The following is a 19733-nucleotide window of genomic DNA, read 5'->3' as shown; positions in this document are numbered from 1 at the left end:
GGTAGATTCAGTTCAAACTCATCCTCTGGAAATTATAATAAGCCACTTTGATGAACACAGTAATTTACATAATTGTTACACTTCCCTCTAAGAAGAATATTTGTATTTCTGTCAGATTTCTGTGTATGAGTGTGAGCGTAACAGTAGTTTAAGAGGGACTAAGGACACAGAGATGAACTGGCTCCAGGCAGTAATTTGGAAAGTTGTATTTGAAACTTAATTAAATCACTGACCCTAGAACTTTCCTTAACCCATAGAGTCCCTTTATAATAATTAATTCACCTGGCTGGTGTTGCTCAGTGATTGAGTGCCGGCCTGTGAATCAAAGTGTCACTGGTTTGATTCCCAGTCAGGGCACATGCCTAGGCTGTGGGCCAGGTTCCTGGAAAGGCAACCACACACTAATGTTTCTGTCCCTTTCTTTCTCCCTCCCTTCCCCTCTCTAAAAATAAGTAAATAAATAAATATATCTATCTTTAATCAATTCAGTGGGCTGAAAAACATATCAACAATATTTCTTTTATGTTATGGCCAATCCCAGAAAAACACCCCCAACTTTTCCCACCTTCTTCTTTTTTATTGAGAAAACTAGCAAGTACTTACAATGATTTTCCCTCAAGTGTTCTTTCATAGGACAGTGGTTCTCAAACTTGAGAACCACCTATTCCTCTGGAGGGATGTTAAGACACAGATTGCTGGGTGCCATCCCAAGAATTCCTGATATACACAGAGAGATGGAGAGATGGAGAGAGAGAGAGAGAGTACGTAAATAATAAGGCAAATGTAGCACAATGTTAATGATTGGTGAATCTGGGTAACAATAATTTGAGAGCTCTTTACTCTTAATGCAGCTTTTCTGTAAGTTTGAAATTCTTCTAAAATGAAAATTTAAAAAATTATACCATGAGAGTAAAACTATATAATATCTGGGGGTGGGGGAAGAAAGAGTAAAACTCTATAATATCTGGGGGGGGAAGGAAAAGAAACAGTATAAATAATGTCTCCTTATGCACTTGTCTTAGGTTTAAGCGGTGTTCAGTACTGAACAGCCAACTTCCTCCTTGATTCATCATTGTCGGTAATAACTATATTTTCAACACAAGACTCACAGAGCCTGAGCACACGTATGGATTTCTGAAGCAGATGCTTGCATAAGCGGCTAGAACATGGGATTTGGGTCCCGACAGCCCTGGTGTCATTCGTAAATCTGCCAGTTACCAGCTTGTGAAGCTGGGAGTCATTTAACCCAGGGTTACTGCACTGTGCTCTCGGAGGTGCTGTTCACGGAGAAAACAAGGTGAGTGATGCTCTCCGTAGTTGTGCAAGGCTGTGACATTCACATTTTCTGAACCTCAGTTTCCATATGTGTAGAATGAGAATAAGGAAACCCACAGGGTTTGAGGAGAGCTTACCACCATCGCGGGGACCACAGCGAGAGCAAAGGCAACGGTGGCAGCATCGGAGGCGATGCCAGCAACTGCTGTCGGAGGCGCGGTGCTCCCGAAGGAGACGAAGGAGACGTGGTCTCCGTGGTCCCTCCTGCACCAGTGCTGTAACCCGAAGACTGTTCCATTTAACAGAGATAACATGGACTGGACTTTTCTGCTTTTTAATATTACTTTTCTCCTGGGAGGTCTTCATGAAAAGTCATCGATTTTGTTATTTAACTTATGTCAAAGAAAGAAGTTAATGATTTTCCCACTCCTTCGAAGCAGATCACACGTAGCACCGTTTCGTGGAGACGCCACAGCCCAGCACCTCGGCGATGTGCCTCCGCAGGCTTTCTCTCTCCCTGGACGCTGTGCACTGGGAATGCTGAGTTATCTCCCTGCAGAGCAGATAGGCTGTGGTCGCAAAGAACCGTGCTAGGCAGCAAACCCAAACGGCCAGATGAAAATAAAATCAGAGAAGAGGTCAGTAGACAAGACATGGAGTTCAGGACAGGGGTTGGGGAAATGGCTCAGAGCTCGGTCTTGGAGTGGCTGGTGTGCACCAGCGTTTCACTTCCGTCCCCAAAACCTCTGAGAGGAGTGTGGACTGGGGAGTCAGGGACCCCTCCGGTCCCAGCTCTACCGCTGAGGCCTTAGCAAATCACTTAACCTTCTTCTTTTTCCTATGAAAAGAGGGAGCTAGATTGTATCAGGGGTTTCACAAACCATATTCAGGCCATGGAGTCCTTTGTTAAAATCAATTTAAGGAGAATCCTTGGAGGACTGAATAAACATAGAGGTGCTCTGCAGAAGTTGGGCAGGTGAGTCCAGAGGTGACTACAACTCACCTCTCCCCTCTGGCAGCTCCGGAGAGAAATCGGAGGGAAATCGGAGGGAGTCCAGGGGTTCCGTGGAGCACACGCTGAGAGTCACTGAAGGAAGTGCCTTCCAACGCACACACTTCACCCCTTAGCTTTGCTGTATCTCCTCAGAAGACTGACCGTGTTTGGTAGTTGATTACATAAAGCTTTATTCTTCAAAGCCCTTCACAGGCTCCTTCCCCTGCTGACAGCTCTGCATGGAAGCCATTCTTTAGTTCACTTTGTTCATGCGCAAAATTGAAGTCTATGCCCTCAAGGCTTCTGAGGGAGACAAAGTCAGAGCCAAAATTTAAAATCAGCGACCTTGCCTCCAGGGAGGAAATAAGAGACTGGTTTTACCACTTGTTCCAATTGTTAGTGTTCTAGTTCACGCCGATTTTATTTGATTCATAATTTTGTTTAATCCTAACCTTCCAAATAACTGAGTTTCTAGAGCCAATAGCAGTTATGGTGAAGCAGCCATGAAAATTTTCATACAGTTTTATTTATTAGCTGTAAGAAGTTGCTGGAAAGCTGAAAGGGAAAACAGATGGTTTTTAAAAATATTCTTCCCTGGAGAATTTGGGGTACTTTCCTATGAGAAATTAGAGACAAGATTTTCCTTGTCATCCCTTTAGGCTGACAGATGGTACAGACGGAGAATAAGAATTCTGGAGCGTTTCCATGGCGATTGCTGGAGAGGCCTGGCCTATCTGCCAGGATGTGTCCGTGGTGCAGTATCTAGGGCAGAGGTGACGCTGCAGAGATTCCTTCTGCAACGCCCACTGATTTTAAACTACTCAAATGGCCTTCGTCAGGCCTCCTTAATCTAAAAATCTATCTCGTAGTTATTGGAGGGAGGGGAGAGTGACACTCAAGACAACAAATTATTGGCTTTTCCTTCCAGATGCTTGTGGTATTGAGTGAAGTGTATATGGACAATGTAATGAAACCGGTGAGTGTGTCATTAATACGAGCTTTTCTTTAAACACGTGCTGACCACTTAAGCAGTGCCAAGCACACAATTCCTGCAAACTGGGTTAATCATCAGCTTCTTTATTTATACACCATGTAAGAGGGGTAGTAGCCCTCTAAGTGTATGGGTTCTGAGCCAGACTTCCTGTGTTCAAATCTGAGCACCACCACTTTTTTTGCAGTTGGTTGACCCTGTATAAGTTATTGAAGTTTGCTGTTATTCAGTTTCCTCATCTATAAAAATGGGAGTGACTGTCGTATTTAGCTCGTAGAGTCCTTAAGAAGATACCATGAATTAAGGTGTGGAAAGGGCTTATAACAAGGCAGGTGTTCCTCTGTGTTAAACGTTAGCATGAGGTATAAGCCCCCAATGCAACTTTATTCACTAATTTGCAGGAGATAAACCTCAGGTGACCTGCTGTCACCTGACAGCAGAAAGAGCAGACTGGTTAAGGTGATATTATCTGGCTCCATGGCCTTGTGCAAACAACTTCATCTCTTTGAACCTCAGTTTTCTTATCTGTAAAATAGAGAGTGCCATGCCCACTTGTTGCTCTCACCACAGAGATGTGATGCATCCCCTTCCCAAAACCTGGGTTGGACGTTGAGACCGATGATGCCATACAGAAAGCACGGGGATCTGAAGAAGTTTGTATCTCACATAATGAGGCTTTTTTGGGAGAGTAAGGTGAAAACAGTTTCAAGAATTTAGAGGGGCTGGGAAAGGACACCGATCCTGGCTTTGGGGCTTATAGCAGTGAGCAGGTAGGGTCTGGGTGGGGGCCCCTCCTTGCAGCTGGGGTTTACAGAGCTTGAGTGTCCCCTCACCATGGAAAGAGGGCTTGCCAAGAGGAAGGGCAGGACAAGGGGCCTGGTGGAACTTGAAAGCTGTGAGTAGCTAAGCACCAAAACTGGAGTCAGATTCTTCATCATACCATTTTAGAGGGTGGTTGTGAGGATTAGATGAGATTACACACAAACAGCCTTTAGTTCAGTGGCCAGCAGACAGAAAATACTCAATAAGTGTTACCTTTTGAAACGCACATTGTTTCTTTAAAAATCACTCAGTTTCACAAACTCACCAAAAAGTTCACAAAGCTTTTTCTTTATTCTATTTGTTCATGCTAGATGCATTTAAAAAAAAAGCACACGCACACTTCAACCTAAGCTCTGCATGTGAAGAAACACTTACCAACAGTCCTCCGCCAATGAAAACATTGTGTTCTAAGGATTGTTTCAAACCAGTTGTCACTAGGAACACTTTTCCCATAGAAACAATGTCATAAACAGAGTGAAGTTTCCAGAGGGATGCTAAAGTTTTTCCTAAACTGTAACACAGTGAAAGTAGTCCTTGATAGAAGAGGGAACCCTGAATTCTAGAACAGCACCTGGGCTTCTTGGAAGCCTAAGCTCTTCAGGCTTCAAGTGACCCTAGGTGAGACTGCACCCTAAGACTTTTGGAAACCTGGGTGAGGAGGAGCATAGGGTAGCTGATGAGGGTCCCATGCAGTTCTGGATGCACTTCCCCGACAATCTCTGAATCAGCCCTAAAGGGATTGTCTTGTTGGGTCTTAGGGCTACCCCACATCTCTGGGGTGAATGGAGCTTACCCTGAAGGGATGGGAAGCATCAACTCTCAGCCCTCCTAGGGAGGAGGTCAACCTAGGGGTCACACGTGAGCACTGCAGGTGTGGCTCTTGAGCTAAAGTGAGTGAAAACATGGTCTTATTTTCTGGAGCCAGACACTGGGGTGTAGGGAGGCCCAGAGAGGGTGTTTGGGCAGAACTGGCTGGTCACATGGACAAGGCCAGGAGCAAGCCATGAGACCACTCAGGAATCCACCCTAAAGTGGGCAGGTGCTGTGCCAGAGAGGGAAGGCACCTCTGCACTCTCTCCTGACCACACCGACAAAGGCAATGGTGCAGCTTGGTTCGTCTGGGCTCTGGAGAGTTACAGGGGTGAGACGGGGTGGAAGAGACAGCAGCAACAAGATGAAGGAGGATGATCTGGCATGGACGGTGGTGGTCTTCAGGAGGAAAGAGCAGTCCAGGGCTGCTTGAGGGCAAGGGACAGCCCGGGCAGATTTGCAGAAGAGAGTATCAGTCCTTTACAAAACACCTGCTATGTCTCAGAGACTGTGCTAGGTGCTTTATTTTATTAACACACCCAAACTTTCTAATCACCGATGCACTCCTACTATTCCATTATACAAATGGGGAAAGTGAGGCATGGAGAAGTTAAATAACTTGCTCAATCTCAGACAACTAGTAAGTGGCGGTACCAGGAATTGAACCTAAGCAACTTGGCTACTGAAGCTGGGCCCTTAGTCACCATGTTTCACTCTCTCTCACATAGCAGCATTCACCAGGGGCAGCCCCACAAGTATGCAGAAAGGTGTGCATGGCAGCAGGCCAGACCTCCTGCTGGAAGCAGAGTGGGGGCTGGGACAACAGTGGGCCAGAGTGGCTTTATGTTCTGGTGTGATTGGCACCTACAGACTATAATATGCCTTGCTCACATCCTAAATTCTCTTATTTATTCTTTCAGCAGAGATGTGTCAGATGTTGTAATGAATGCCAGAGATAAACAGACCAGTGAGATTTGGTCCCTGTGCTCCAGATGTTCTTACTGTCCAGTGAGGGAGCCAAAGAAACAACAAAGGAGCCGTAAGGAGGGATCTGCACAGCCAGAAACCTGGGGCCGGCACTGGCTCATCGGCCCCGCTATCAAAGTGTTCACTTCCTCCCAGCCACCCTCCTCCCTCTGCCTGGTGGGTGTGGAACATCTGCTGGGCTCAGTCAAGGTCTCCTTTCCTCTGAGAGCCTGTCGCTGTCTCCTGACCCGATGCCAGTCCGAGGCGGGATCCAAGAAAACACTTGAGATTTGCGTGTGCGGGGTCTGTCTTCCTACCAGGTGGGAGCTGCCTGTCTCTCATTTACTGCTGCGTCCCTCTCACCTGCGACAGGATAGGTGCTTCCTGATCATACGCCAACTCTATCTGTACAGGTGTGAGATAAACATGCGAACCCCCTGATAAAATTGAAAATGCCTGAAGAACTTATTTGATATTTAGGAATAGGATTTTCTTTCAGGCACTTTTGGTTGGACTGTGTGTGTGTGTGTGTGTGTGTGTAATTTTTATTATGGAAAATTTTACTCAAGAGCATGTATGTATGTTTAACAGGTAAGGATTTCTTTTTTTAAAGGAACCACCATCTGGCTGGAATTTCTAAACTAACTCGTGTCAACTGGATATTTTTTATGAAGTCATTATTGAGAGAATTTATAGAATCATTCGTTATTAATATTCTTCTGATGTGTCATGAGATAAATTATTTGACATTCATTCTTTTAAAACCATTTCCTTTACTTATTCATATAAAACCTCACCACCAAACCCTCCTATTGTTATTAAACAACCAGAGGGGAAATAAAGGCAGGGCCCTCACCATCTTAATCCAACACGAAACTTAATGCAGGAGGCCAAAAGCAAAGGATGATTTGGCTCGCCCAGTAGTCCTGACCCTGGTTCGATAAGACTGCCAGGCATTCCGAACAATGTGCGCAAAACTATCCTAGTTTGTGGGTGTTGGGGGAGCCCTTGAATGTGTGTGTATCATCTCCACTAGCTGGGACAAAGAAAACCGTTAAATTGTGTATTCCTCCCAAGGCCTGGAAAGGGGAGGGTCTACAGTGCCCAAAAGAAAAAGCCTCTAGAACAACTTTGGTTAATTGCTAGCCCCCCATAATGTATGGGAAATGAACAAAGGGAATCTGCAGCAAGATGAGGATTCGGGCTAACAGACCCCACATGTACCTACGTTTGGGTAGTCACGTCTCCCCAGGGGGGAAGTGGCACCACCCTTACCCATCAATTAATATGTAACTCCCTCACCCCCATCCCACCAACTATATAGTCCTCAGAGCAAAGGACTCTCTCTGTCTTGGCTCCTGGCCCTCTTGACTCATTTGCCACACTGGGGGGTGGGGAGCCCTGGTCAACCAGCCCTCTGGCCACCCTGCTTTTGCCACCCTTGTTCTAGCCACCTTACTTCTGCTATCTTATTAGAACTTAGCCTCAGTAAACTTTGTTTGCACTCTAGTAGGCTTGCTGATCTGTAATTCTTCACTGTGTTGGCAAGAGGAACCGAGTTTCTGGGAGTTTCTCCCATAACATATTATCCATTAAATGCAATCATGTTATTCAGCCTTTTGGTAACAGTGGTAAATGGTAAGGTGACTCACCTACATGTTAGCAGCCAAGCAGAAATGTAACATCACAGGCCGTAAGTTCTGTCCTCACTCACTCCTAAGGCTTGTGCCCTGCAAAGTGATGTGCTAAAGAAAGGCAATCCTTGGAAAGATGAGAGCCTACACAGGGGAACTGTTTCTTCATGGATGTGAGGTCTACGTGAGTTAATGGTGACAATGCCTGGCACACGGTAAGCAGTTGTTGCTGCTGTGAAACCATTAGGTAGATAGTATTAATATTCCCTGTGAAGCCTGTTGCTATCTGCTCCATGATTGTAGGGGTTTTTGTCTGTTGTGTTTCTTGCAAAATCACAAGTGCCTCTTAGAATTGTACCTGACTCACAACAGGGACTTCATACTTGCTAAATATTAGTTAACCCAACTTTAACCCAACCTAACCTACTTTTCACCCGGCAATTTATGGACACCAAGGCTATCTTCACCTCATTTCCTTCCCTGGGTCCCATTTAAGGTCAGTCCTATCCAACTCCTGACCACTGACTGTCTCCAGTTTTCATGCTTATTCCATCCTTTTGGGTGTTCACACTTATCCTGATTTCCTGGGTGGGCCAAGGTGCTCTGCAAGGAGTGTCAGCCTCTGTCTCTTTCCTGCCCCACCTCCCTCCTTTATAACAAACTCTCCCACAAGCCTCACTGATTTTTCCCTAAATATCTGTCACCTATGAGCAGGCAGTATTTCAGGTCTTGGAAATGCAATGGTGAAGAAGAAAGGCAGGCTTCCTGGCCTCTGTGGAATTAGGCTAAAATCACCATGATGTCTGTTCTCTTCTTCTGTTGAGACCCATAGGTGGGAAGAGACAGAGAGAGTTTCCTCCAGCGAATGGGCTGCAGAGCCATGGAGGTCGAGAACCATTACTACACTGAGTGGTGCCCAGCCCTGGCCCCTCTGCTATACCCTCCCCACAGCGGGGGACTCCCCTCCTGCTTGGCTTCCCTTTCACATCTCAGGGCCCAGCTCAGAGTTGTCTGGGATCACATCATGGGCCATGGCAGAATCACAAGACTTTTTAGAGGGAATCTTCTTCTGTTCAATCCTACCCCTTGAACTGCTGTGTATCGAGTTGCTAAAAGAAGAATCAGAATGTTTTTCTTCTTTGCTCTCTGTGAGTCAAGCCCTGGGCACCAGAACACAGTGGCGTCCCTAGAGAATTGAGTCATTGTGGCAAAATTGTCCCTCTTTGGCCTAGAAGACTATCTACTTATTTTCTTCAGGATGCAAAGGGAAGAAGAAAAACAGGAGCAAACGCTCATTCTGTGTTTGTTTATGTCTATGGTCAGCCTAGGCAGAATTATGTTTAGACAGATGCAATGTATGAAATGGAAACTGCCTTTCCTCTAAAGAAGCGATTCTGTGACATTACAGTGTGCATCAGGGTCTCCGGCACGGCTTGTTCAAACACAGGTTGCTGCTCCCTCCTCCCCCAGAGTCTCTGACTCAGCAGTTCCGGGGTAGAGGGTGTGCTCCCTGGTGGTGCCAGTGCTGCTGGGCAGGAGACCACACCATCCTCAATAACTATTTCTAATTTTTCTCTAATAGAAATAATAGCCACTTGTCTCTGATACTTTTCCTTCTGTGTCCTTTTAGAATCTTTTTAAAGGTCCTGAGGACTTAATTGCTGCTTTGACTACCAAATATCTCACATCTGAGAGCCCAGGTAAGCTTCATCTCAGTCTTCCTTGATCAAACTCCATACCAGCCTTCACCCTCCAAAATTCCATGGCAGGTTGTTGCAACTACCGTTGAAACTTCGTGACAACACTAAAACGCGCTCTACCAGCTCTCTACGAACTTCATTTCTGCCCATAGTTTCCACCTCCTATGTCTGGACATTTGGTTGTTTTAGGAGACGACACCAAAGTTTTACTTCATGGTAATTAGGCCCCACCTGACTAAAATATGTGCTCTAAAAGTCCCTGGACTTGCCTACCAAGCTTTGTCCTGGGGTCAATGATTATTGGAACAGTCTGCACAATTTGGCTACTGTTCTGTTTTCTGTGGGCGTGGGGGAGGGGTGGTGGCAGGAAAGCAGGTTAAAAATAAAATACTTCAAAGGCCATCTGTTCCTCATAGTAATAAACCCAATTGGAAAATTGAAAAATAAAAACTGCATGCTAATAACCATAAATCACAGTAAAATTTTCCCCAAACTCTGCAATTTTACACAACAGTCTGAAAGCAGGGATAGCTTTTACCAATAAGTTGCTACATGTAAAAAGTTCGAGGGCCCTGGTTGTGACTGCGGTAGCAGCCTGCCTTTCCTCAGGAGACACCCGGGAACTGTGAAAACCCTCTCTCAATGTCTCACATTTGCACAGCAACAACACTGTCTAGCACTTACTTATGCAGTGCTACCAGCTTCAGGTACAGCTTTCTGCTCTTGAAGTAGGCTAACCCTGGCCCATGTTTGACCCTCACAGCCACCCTTGGAGGCAGGTGCTATCATTATCCCAGGGAAACTGAGGCATGGAGATAGTCAGAAACATTACAAAAGGTCATGCCCTCATAATGTTTGCTGCACCCAAGTACTGCCTCATCTGTGAGGTGCTGAATTTTCTTTTTTAATCTAATGCTTTTTTTAAAAAAACTTAAGTTTACTTCAAAAGGAAACTTCTTGTCTCCAAATGTCAATGGAAAATCAGTATCACTTGCCACAAATAGGAAGTAAGAAAATGGATACAGTGAACAAAAAGCTGTGGTAACTTCTACCTCATTTCTCTTGCTTGCCGAAGTCAGAGATTTGCTTTTCATTAACAGAGAAGGGGGGAAAATGGGGAGGAGCAGGTGTTAAAGATATAAAATATAAATACCAAAATATAAATATAAAACAAATAAAAAATAAAATTGAATATGTATTCATGCCAGAGTCTCCTTAACATACTCCTAACAAGGGAAAGACTTTTAAACATAATTTTCTTATGTGCTCTGGACTCTTTGCTTTATTTGGGCCCTTCCTCTCCATCTGACTGCCCTGGGCCTCAGTTTTCTACCTGAAAATGAGAACAGCCTCAGAGGTTTAGACATAACACTTACCTGCATAGAATAGACACCCGATAAATCATTGTGGACGATGGTCCCTTCTTAGGGGAAGAGAAGTGACATGCCACATAGCTTAGTTCTGTGCTTGACATAAAGCACAGAAATGGGCTCTCACGTGTCCTTGCTTCAGCAGAGCAAGGGCCAGCTAGGGGAGGTAGGTGTGAAAATTCACATTCAGCGATGACTAACTAAAGACGCTTGGAGGGCTATTGACACAAGGAATCTGCTCATCTGCTGGGTGTTCTATGTAGGTGGGAAGAGACAGGAAACTTTGAATTTGAGTAGCTTAAAATTATAGGAAAACAAGGGAGATCACAGAATCCAGGCCCCTTAGGTCGTGGGCAGGACACTGAGCTCTTGGGCTGCAGGATCCTGCCCAGGGTCCCCAAGCAGTGAGAGGCAGCTGGATCCAGGCCCCTCCAATCACACTGTGCTCCCCTGGCCCAATGCCGCATGAACCCTTTCTGCTGAATGAGTCCTCTCCAGGCTCTGGGATTTGGAAGGCACGGCAGACCTATACCCCACGTTTCTGTGGTCTGGGCCCCAGCACCGCAATTTCCAAAGTGAGTGTTGGCGTCAATGTTATCTACTAATTTTCTAAAACATTCGTAGCCTGTCTTAGAAAACCAGAAAAAGAAAAAAAAAGATACTTCTGCCAAGTCCTGATTACATCAATTCTCCAAAAACAAATCCATACTCAGTGAAAACAGTTCAACCTGGCAGGGGCTGGGGGTTGGGGTTGGTCCGTCTCAAGGGAATTTGGCTTCATGCTTTGGAAAATGGCCTGGCCTTTTCGCAGCCCCTCTCCAAAAGGGAAGGACAATGAGGAGAAAACAAAACAGGAGCGTGAGTAACAGGCCGAAAACCTGGTGCTGAGCGGTGACACTAAGTTCCAGATGGATCAGGAAGGCGCAGCCCCAAACTCCTCTCAGCAAGAAGGGCTGGGTGTGGGAGCATGTGGATTGCACGAGAAGACAGGGGAGGAGAAATGTAGCCCCAGGAGAAAGAACATCATGAAGTGGTACTGGCTGTGAGTCATACTCATACTCACTCCTGGAACCCTTCTCAAAAAGGAATTTGGATCCTTTTTGGGGAAACAATTTTTTCCTTACAATTTTTTTTAATAGCAAACAAATGCCTGCAGGCCTAGCTGGAAGGTGCATGTGTGAGACGGTGGCCAGGCAGAATCAAGTGAACCAGACAGCACCTGTCTTTTTTAGAAAGTCAGCCAAGGAGCAGCTTCTGGGTTGTTACCCTCAGGACCACGGCTGCAGAATGCCAGATGTGCTGGTATTCAGCTGTTGTCTCCTCTTCTCTGTTCTGCTGAGTGATGCTGGGGCCTTTCTCCTTTGTCAACCACCCTCCTGTTAGGTCCTGCCAGTAGGGGGCACTAGAGGCAGCTAAGATGGCAGGAAATGGGCAGAAGGGACTTGCTCTCTCCTATTAGTGGAACCACCAGCCTCGCCCCAGCAATTACCTTCACCCCAGCAGCAACAGCTGGTTCCAGGTTCCAGCTTCCTTGCCCGCTCCACATCCCACAGCCTGACTGGGCCCCCATAAAAGTCCCAGTAGTTGCCAGGTAGCTGATCCTTCTGAGGCTGCAGCCCACAGCTCCTTCTTTGAGGCTCTGGGCTTTGATAAACAGGGTTATCCCCAACCCTAGTAGTGTGGCCCCTTCTTGCAATCACCATACATGGGCTACCTTGGGGTCCCTCTTTGTTACTCCACAGCCTCCCTAACACTTGTTTCATGAATCCCCTATACTAAACCTCTGCTGAAACATGCTGTGTGGGTTTTATTGAGCTGACCGGACTCTGACTAATCCACTAGCTCTTCTGATTTTAAGAGAAGCCAAATATCCAGATTAGTCTGTGGGGAAGAAAGACATGTGTCTGAAAAGCAAATTCAGCCAGGTAGCTGGCACAGGGTCCCTCCCCACTTGCTGGGAACCTCACAGCTACACCCATCCCCAGCGGCCCCCCTGCCCCCCAATGAAGGGAACAACTTGTCCAAAAATAAGGCTCTTCCAAAGGGATGGCCTGTGGCCAGTGACTGGCTGATTCAGGGAAACAGCCTGGCCCCCAGCTTCCATTTGCGACACAGCTGGAGGGCCGCCTAGCTTCAGAGCTCCCTGCAGAATCAGCCTTATAAGGCATCTGGGTTGCAACCCCATGCGAGGTCAGCTTCTTCACTTGCTCAGTCTGCCTTCCTCACGTTCTTCTCCGGCTCCCTGGAGAACGCCCTTGTAACCTGATTGCATGCAGCTCTCCATCTCCAAGTCTGTTTCCAGGGAACCCGGTCTAAGCCCAGGCTGGTCTTGTTTGGTGTATAGAGAGGAAAGGAATGAGGGTCAAAGAGTAAAGAGCTGGGAGAATAACTGGGAGAGTCTCTGCAAAATATTAAGTGGGGGGCAGTGAAGAGCACCCCGAGGCAAAATGGCCATTAGAGAGCACAGTGACTTCCTGCAGCAGCTGTCATTCCCCAAAGCCAGGAAGACACAGCAGCCACTTCAGCCTTTTCTATCTCCCCAGAGCTTGAATGGACAGAGCAAGAAACACTGCCAGGCACTTTATTTGACTGTAACTTGAACTTGCTTCACCAGCAGAGGCCTCCCACAGTTGAATGGGGGGATCAGTGCCCCTTTTGCATCTGCACCTGGCTGGCGGCATGGAAGAGTGGGAAATGGACTGTGCCCTCCTTCCCGTTGAGCAGTGTTGGGGCTACACGTGATGGAGATGCTGACACAGTCCCAGCTCACAGCCAGAGGAGGAGGAAAGGCCGAACTGCACCCCCTTGTGACTGACTCTCAGCCAGCCCAGCGAGGAAAGAGAACCAGCTGAGCAGACTCCTCACCCGCAGCAGGAAGGAGGCTCTGCTGCCACTGTGCGCTGCACTGGCTGGTGCAGAAGAGAGGATGGGTGCTGGCCAGGTTTGGTCTTCAAGGATCTACAGGAGGCAGCGTGTGAGCCTCCATGCCTGTCCTGCTTTGGGGAACATGAAACTGCTTTTCCATTAAAGTGTAACACGTGCCTTTTCCTGCCACCCCCTTCTGCAGCTCACTGTGTCTGCCTGATCAGCAGGTCAGTCAGCACAAGCCAGACCACGTCAGAGGGGAGACGTAGGGAGGCAGGGGTCAACCACGCTGTAATCTTTAACTATATTACTTAAAAGCAACTGGAGAAAACTCATTTTAATTTTCAACTTCAAAGAGAGGCCAAGGCCAAGGGGATTACTATAGAATCCCCTGGGGACATATTGAGGAATAACATTTCGAAGGGCATGAAAAATAAAATAAATAAGTTAATGAAATAAGTGAGGCTTCTCTCTTATCAGAGGTCTGCAGCCTTGCTGGCTCCTGTCTGTCTGTGGGTTTGGCATTGTCGGGGAGCAGCAGGGACAGAAAAATAACCACTGGCATTACAAGTGTGAGAAACAATCATATTCCTAAAATGTGTCACTCAGTCCCATCTTTGAATGTGTGCTCTGATGAATAGATACCGAGAAGTTAGTTTGGGAGTGAGTCGTTACAGTGATTGATTATCCAGCACCTTGCTATCAGATCAGTGGCAGAACCCGAATGCTGGTGAGCACACACACTCCTGTCTGACAGGTGAAGTTCAGAAGCATTGACATCCCTTATTTGGAATATTAAACAGGTCCAAACCTCCCAGAGTATTTCAAATGGCAACATTCCACTTCCGGGCAATCATGGGTTCCTTTAAACATGTAACATCACAACTGGCCACCCTAATTTAAAGTAATATCTTAATCACAGCCTTCTTCTTTTATCCATTCAACAATGAATGATCGAGCCACTGCTCTGTGCCAGACCCTGAGCATGGCTCTGTGAAGGCAAAGAGGCAAAGCAGAAGCAGTCCTGGCCTTTCTGGAGCCCACCGTCTGCTGGAGAATACAGACCTTTGGACAAGTAAGTGATGTCAAGTGTGCCGCGTGTTGTGCTGGAAGGACTAGTCTTACTCAGCAGCCAAGGACGGCCTCCCTAAGGCAGCAACAGCTTCAGAGAGTTGGATACATTGAGAGATGAGGGGAGGAGAGAGCTCCTGGAAGGAAAATCATCTTTGGAGGCCCAACCATGAGACTGTATGGCACATAAGAACAGCTGAGAGCAGCCCCAGATGGGAAGCAATGAAGGCTAGTTATGGAAGGTGGCCACGAACCAGGTATGCAGTGCCTTCCACGCTAGACTACTGATCTGTGGCTTTGCCTTTCAATATAAACAGGGCAGTGACATGGTTCATAGATCCCTGTGTCTGCAGACTGCAGAGTGAATTGAAAAAGGACAAGAGGTGAGGTGGGAGGTGAGGTAGGGAGCAAATGCTCTCATCTAGAAGGGAGACAACAGTAGTTTGGATCAGAATGCACAACATATAAAGGAGAGGGTGAAAGATATTTCAAAACACCTTCCTGAAAAATTTATAGGGGTGAAATCAGCAAATTTGGAGACTGAGAGCGCTGGATGTGAAGGGCCAAGAATGATGCCCTGGGTTCTAGCTTGCCTCGCTGGGGTGGATGGCAGTGTCTGTTCCTGATGCCAGAGACACAAGAGTGGAGCAGTTTGGAGTGGGGGAGGGGAAGGGAGGAGTGAGGATGGGTGCAGGCCTGAAGGGCAGGTCCAGCTTTGATTGTGACCTGCTCTGAGCTTTCTGAGTGCACACGTTGAAGATAGAGGTTTGGAACTGATACAGTTATGGAAGTAAAGAAGGGTTTGAGAGTCAAACAAATGAGTGAGATGATATAAATCTGTGGCTCTCAAACTTTTTAACAAGGATCTACAATAAGAAATGTATCTTACACTGCCCCCACACACACCCCCAAAAACAAATACTCTGAACGATTCTTACCTTTGTCATATGTGACGGTCAGTGACTCTCTTCTCCCTCCCAGCGCTGGTTGCTACCTTCTACGTTGATTTAAAGACCTGACAATGCGTTGCTATCCACAACTTGAAAAGTCTGGAGTGCATGATGAGAAAAAAAGAGGGTCCAGCACAGCGCCCTCAGGAATTCCACTGTTTGGGGTTCACCTGGAGGATGTGGTGCTTACAAAGAAGCTAGACAGGATCCAATGGGGAGGTGGGCGGAAAGGACCCGGGCCAGCAAGGGCTCTCCTCACACTTGTAAGATGAGCACAGCAGCTCCGAAGATCATCTTCGATAGGGAAACTCCAAGGCTAGCAAGTGCCAAGCCTTCACCATGGGCCCCCTTTTTAGATCAAGGGAGCCCTTTCCTAGAGACCCCAAGCAGCCTTCCCTGTCATCTCATTGACCAGAGCTGGTCACGGGACTAAGCTCAGCCAATCACTGGGAAAGGCAGTAGATTTATCTTGATCAGCTGAGGCTGATTAAGAGCCTCACCAGTGGGGCTGGCAGGCTTACCCTTCCAGAGCACAGGGTGGGGTGAACCCCTGACCGATACCTCTAAGAAGGAAGGGGCTGGGGGAAATCATTATGGTGTGCAGACTCCTTGCTGCTTAAAGTGTGGTTCAGGGCCCAGTAGAATGGGTCCCCCTAGGGAGACCCCACCCGGGGCCTGCTGAGTCAGAATCTGCATGCCCTCCAGAGCCTGCAGTGATCCACACGGACTTGTGATTTGAGGAGCCTTGGCCTTCACACCAAGGCCCTCCCGGTGTCTGCCATTGCGGCTTCCTGCTGCCCTGCTCTTTGTCCACTCCTCCCCTCATTTCATCTGTCACAAATGCCAGGGCGCCACACATGCTTTGCAGTGTGTGTATTTATTCTAACATGTCCTCGTCTCATTTTCTGCACAGGAAGACAGGGCAGGGTTTTTCTATAAACATAGCGAGCCCCTGGCTGTGACCAGCCCAAGCCATTAATATTGTTCCTTCAGAGCACCCTGTTCCTGTGAGGCATGAAACCCTAGCCCAGGGCTGACAATGTCCATTAGCTGCTAAAAAGTTCTGTATTCTTTAGCAGTCCTAGGAAGGATTTGGGGTTTTGCGTGCTTAAAAACAATTTATTTTAGTATAGTCCAAATCATTTCACTGAGTCTGCAGGATTACAGACTTTGCATAAGAACTTCCTCACACAGGCAGTGTGAGCTGACCCTCTCTCCAAGGCTCAGCAAATATTAAACATACTGGGACAAGCTTTCGTGTAGTGAGTTCTGTGCAGGGTCTGGGGCTCTGGGATTTTAGGAGAAATAGAGAGAGCCTGAAAAAAGGGATGAGTTGAGTGAAAGAATTGGAGGATCACACTTAAGAAGAAATGTTAAAAGAATTAACACACATTAAGAAGAATGAGAAGTATTAAACACACAGAAGGACACATTTCTATTCAGTAATTTTTATTCTTTTTTTAACAAAAAATCAGCTGTGGCTACTCCGAATCTGACAAATTGTCTAAGTGTTAACATATGTCCTTCTCAACTCTCTTCCTACTCATTCATTCATTCATTCATTCATTGATCACTTATTTTATGTAAAGCACTCTGCTCTAATATTTTGTTATTTTACTCAAATTGGCATGGAAACATATTCCTCTAAGAGCTGAGACAACACTGATTCATCTGAGACCATGTACCCGATACAGTTCTGTGGCAACTTCAATCTAAGGGCACTGCTCCGTGTCCATGACTGAATGGCATTCCCAGTCTCCGATCCCTTGCTCATCTCACCCGCCCTCTTCCATCCCATCCGTCCACCCATCTTTGCCTCAACATGCCAAACCCTTTCATGCAGTTCCCTTCATTGGAATACCTTTCTCTCTAAAATGTCCTTCGATGTTTCGAAACTCATTTGAAAGCATTTAAAGTTGCTCTGCTAAGACTTCTGTGCTCTCACCACTTAAAATTAATTGTTCTTTCCTGTGTGTTCCTCTAACATGATGCCTATACCAGAGTTTGGTGTCATGGTTGCTTGTCTGCATGTCTCACGGTAAGCTTTCTAAAGAAGAACAAAGACTAGGTCTTATTCTTTGTGATGCCCCTGCACCTGGCTGCATGCCCGGTGAGACAGGGTTAATGGCAGTCACCAGACATTTCTGGCCATTAGTCTTCTGAGCCTATAGTAAGTTTCCACTTCTTGGTTCCCAGTGATTGACTAGGGACATGTGGCCAATTATCATCAGTGAGTTATAATCAAAGTGCTGTGTGACACCTCTGGGCGGAGATTTAAATCACCAATGTAAGACCCCTCTATGTCATCTTTTCTCTTGGCTCTTGTGGCTGCTGCTGTTTTGGAGAATAGCTCATTGCTCAGCTGGGATAATGTCAGCTTATAGGAGAGACCCCGCTGACCTATGATGGACATAAGAAGTGACTAAGAAATAGCTTGTGTTACTTAAAGTCACTGAGACCTGGGATGGTTTGCTGCAAAGCAAAGCCTAGCTCATCCCAGCGATACGCTTGTAAATGGTGGGTACTTGGTAAATACTGTGAGTCCATAATTTTTTTAAAATCCATTAGAAGCAGCAGCCAATAATTTTTATCAACTGTAAGCTAATCAAGTAAAATCACGAGCCTTAATCTCAGGTGTCGAGAGAGCCGCTGTGACGTGAGAGGAGCTGTGACATGAGATGAAGAGCGTGGGCACAGAGCCAGTAGGTGAGGGGTTGCGCCCTGGTTCTCAGGGACCTCAGTCACGGCTCCTCTCAGAGCCCCAAAGCCTCCTGTCTCGGGTGGAGCTGATGTTCACCTTGCAGTGTTGTTGCAAGAATTAAAAACAGGAAATGAATGGTGCTTGGCACATGGTGGTACTTAAAACTGATCATTTCAATTGTTTTAGATGTATTTTTCATATTGGACCCTATGAGATGTGAGAAACTGAGACCCTACGCCTATTTCAATTTAAACCAAGGTACTCACTGCTACTCTTTCCAATACACCCAGGGCAAGTCAGCCCCCTCAATCCTCTTCAACTCATCTTGCAAAAAATAAATAAATTTGGGCCCCTATTGATTTTTTTTATGTGAGGCTATTACTTGTGAAGAGATAATAATTTATGTCTACATCTCACTTACTCATTCAGAGAGAGGGATGTTTTTAATGAATTATTCAGTTTCCCTCTGTGGGATACACTGGTGACTCATTTTAAATAAATAGATGTGTTGACAAGGGAAAGAGAAAAATAAGATGCTGAACTTGTTGTTCAGTTTTTGCAGATAAAAGATGGCTTTTGAGGCCCTCTATCATATTTATAAAATTTGAAGAAATAAACCTGGGTTTGATAATGCTTCTTCTCTGTGAGTATAGTCTTGCCCTTCGCCTTCTTGTTTTGATTTCCAACACGTGGCCAAATGTGGTGTCCTGTTCATCTCACTACGTCTAAACAAAGGTTTCTAATCATCTGAATGTCACAGTCTCACAATAGTTTACAGTTGCTGTCACGGCATAGTCATAACTTGATTACACCCCTGGCTGTGAGGAGATGGAACTCCAGTCCTTCAAAATAAACAGAGAGTGGCTCATCCTTCTGAGGCAGAAAATAGCAACTTGAGTAGACCAATACCATCTTTATACTTCTTAATACACCTGTAGGTTGGGGACACATCCTTTCTGAAATACTTTATACATATTGGGATACGTGCTAGAAGGAACATGATGTTCCAAACTTAGGTTCTCATTTCCAAGGCTTTACTAAGAGAAAGGAAAAACCTCAACATCCATATTTCCCAGTGCAGCTAGGGTCGACCTCGGTAGTAGCAGCAAAATTGTAGGCGGGGGAAATCGAATCAAAGACAGCAAAGCACACACTTAGTGTTGTCTGCTCCCAAGTCAACCTTCCTTCCTGCTGCTCCCTCCACCCCGTACCCCAAATCTGTGCCTCAGTCCTCACCTGTTAACTGAACAAAGAAAATCCGTTTGAATCAGGAACACTTGTAGAGCTACTATACGCCACACATGCCATCTGATCTTTGGGATCTACAAAACTGACCTTTTCCTCTCTCCTCAAGGACCTTATCATTTTTTGTTAAAGAAATAAATGAAAATTAGTAATTATACTCCAGTGTGATGAACTATGAAGGCTCATTCAAAATACGCAATAATTCAAAATAATGTTTTATGAAACATGCTGTTTTGGTGAAAAAAGCAAAATGCAAAATGAAATATATACAGTGTGATACTAATTTTGTAAATGATACCCACTCATGTCCTGATACACTCAGAAAAGAATTGGGGATCA

At 46.1% G+C, this 19733-nt stretch overlaps 1 long non-coding RNA gene across 2 annotated transcripts; it reads left to right on the top strand.

Moving 5' to 3' along the window:
* Positions 1-6072: 6072 nt before the first annotated feature.
* LOC123820287 lies at positions 6073-13656 on the top strand. 2 transcript variants are annotated; one of them, XR_006785928.1, is made up of 3 exons: positions 6073-6178; positions 9123-9192; positions 13177-13656. It is a non-coding gene; the product is annotated as an uncharacterized LOC123820287 (long non-coding RNA). The 2 variants fall into 2 exon arrangements; XR_006785929.1 differs by having other exon boundaries at positions 13106-13656.
* The last annotated feature ends 6077 nt before the right edge of the window (positions 13657-19733 follow it).

The sequence above is a fragment of the Phyllostomus hastatus genome, unplaced genomic scaffold (genome assembly GCF_019186645.2).
Source record: "Phyllostomus hastatus isolate PE091 unplaced genomic scaffold, TTU_PhHast_1.1 phas_contig_34, whole genome shotgun sequence".
NCBI classification, from domain to species: Eukaryota; Metazoa; Chordata; class Mammalia; order Chiroptera; family Phyllostomidae; genus Phyllostomus; species Phyllostomus hastatus.
This window is presented reverse-complemented; position numbering and strand designations above follow the sequence as displayed.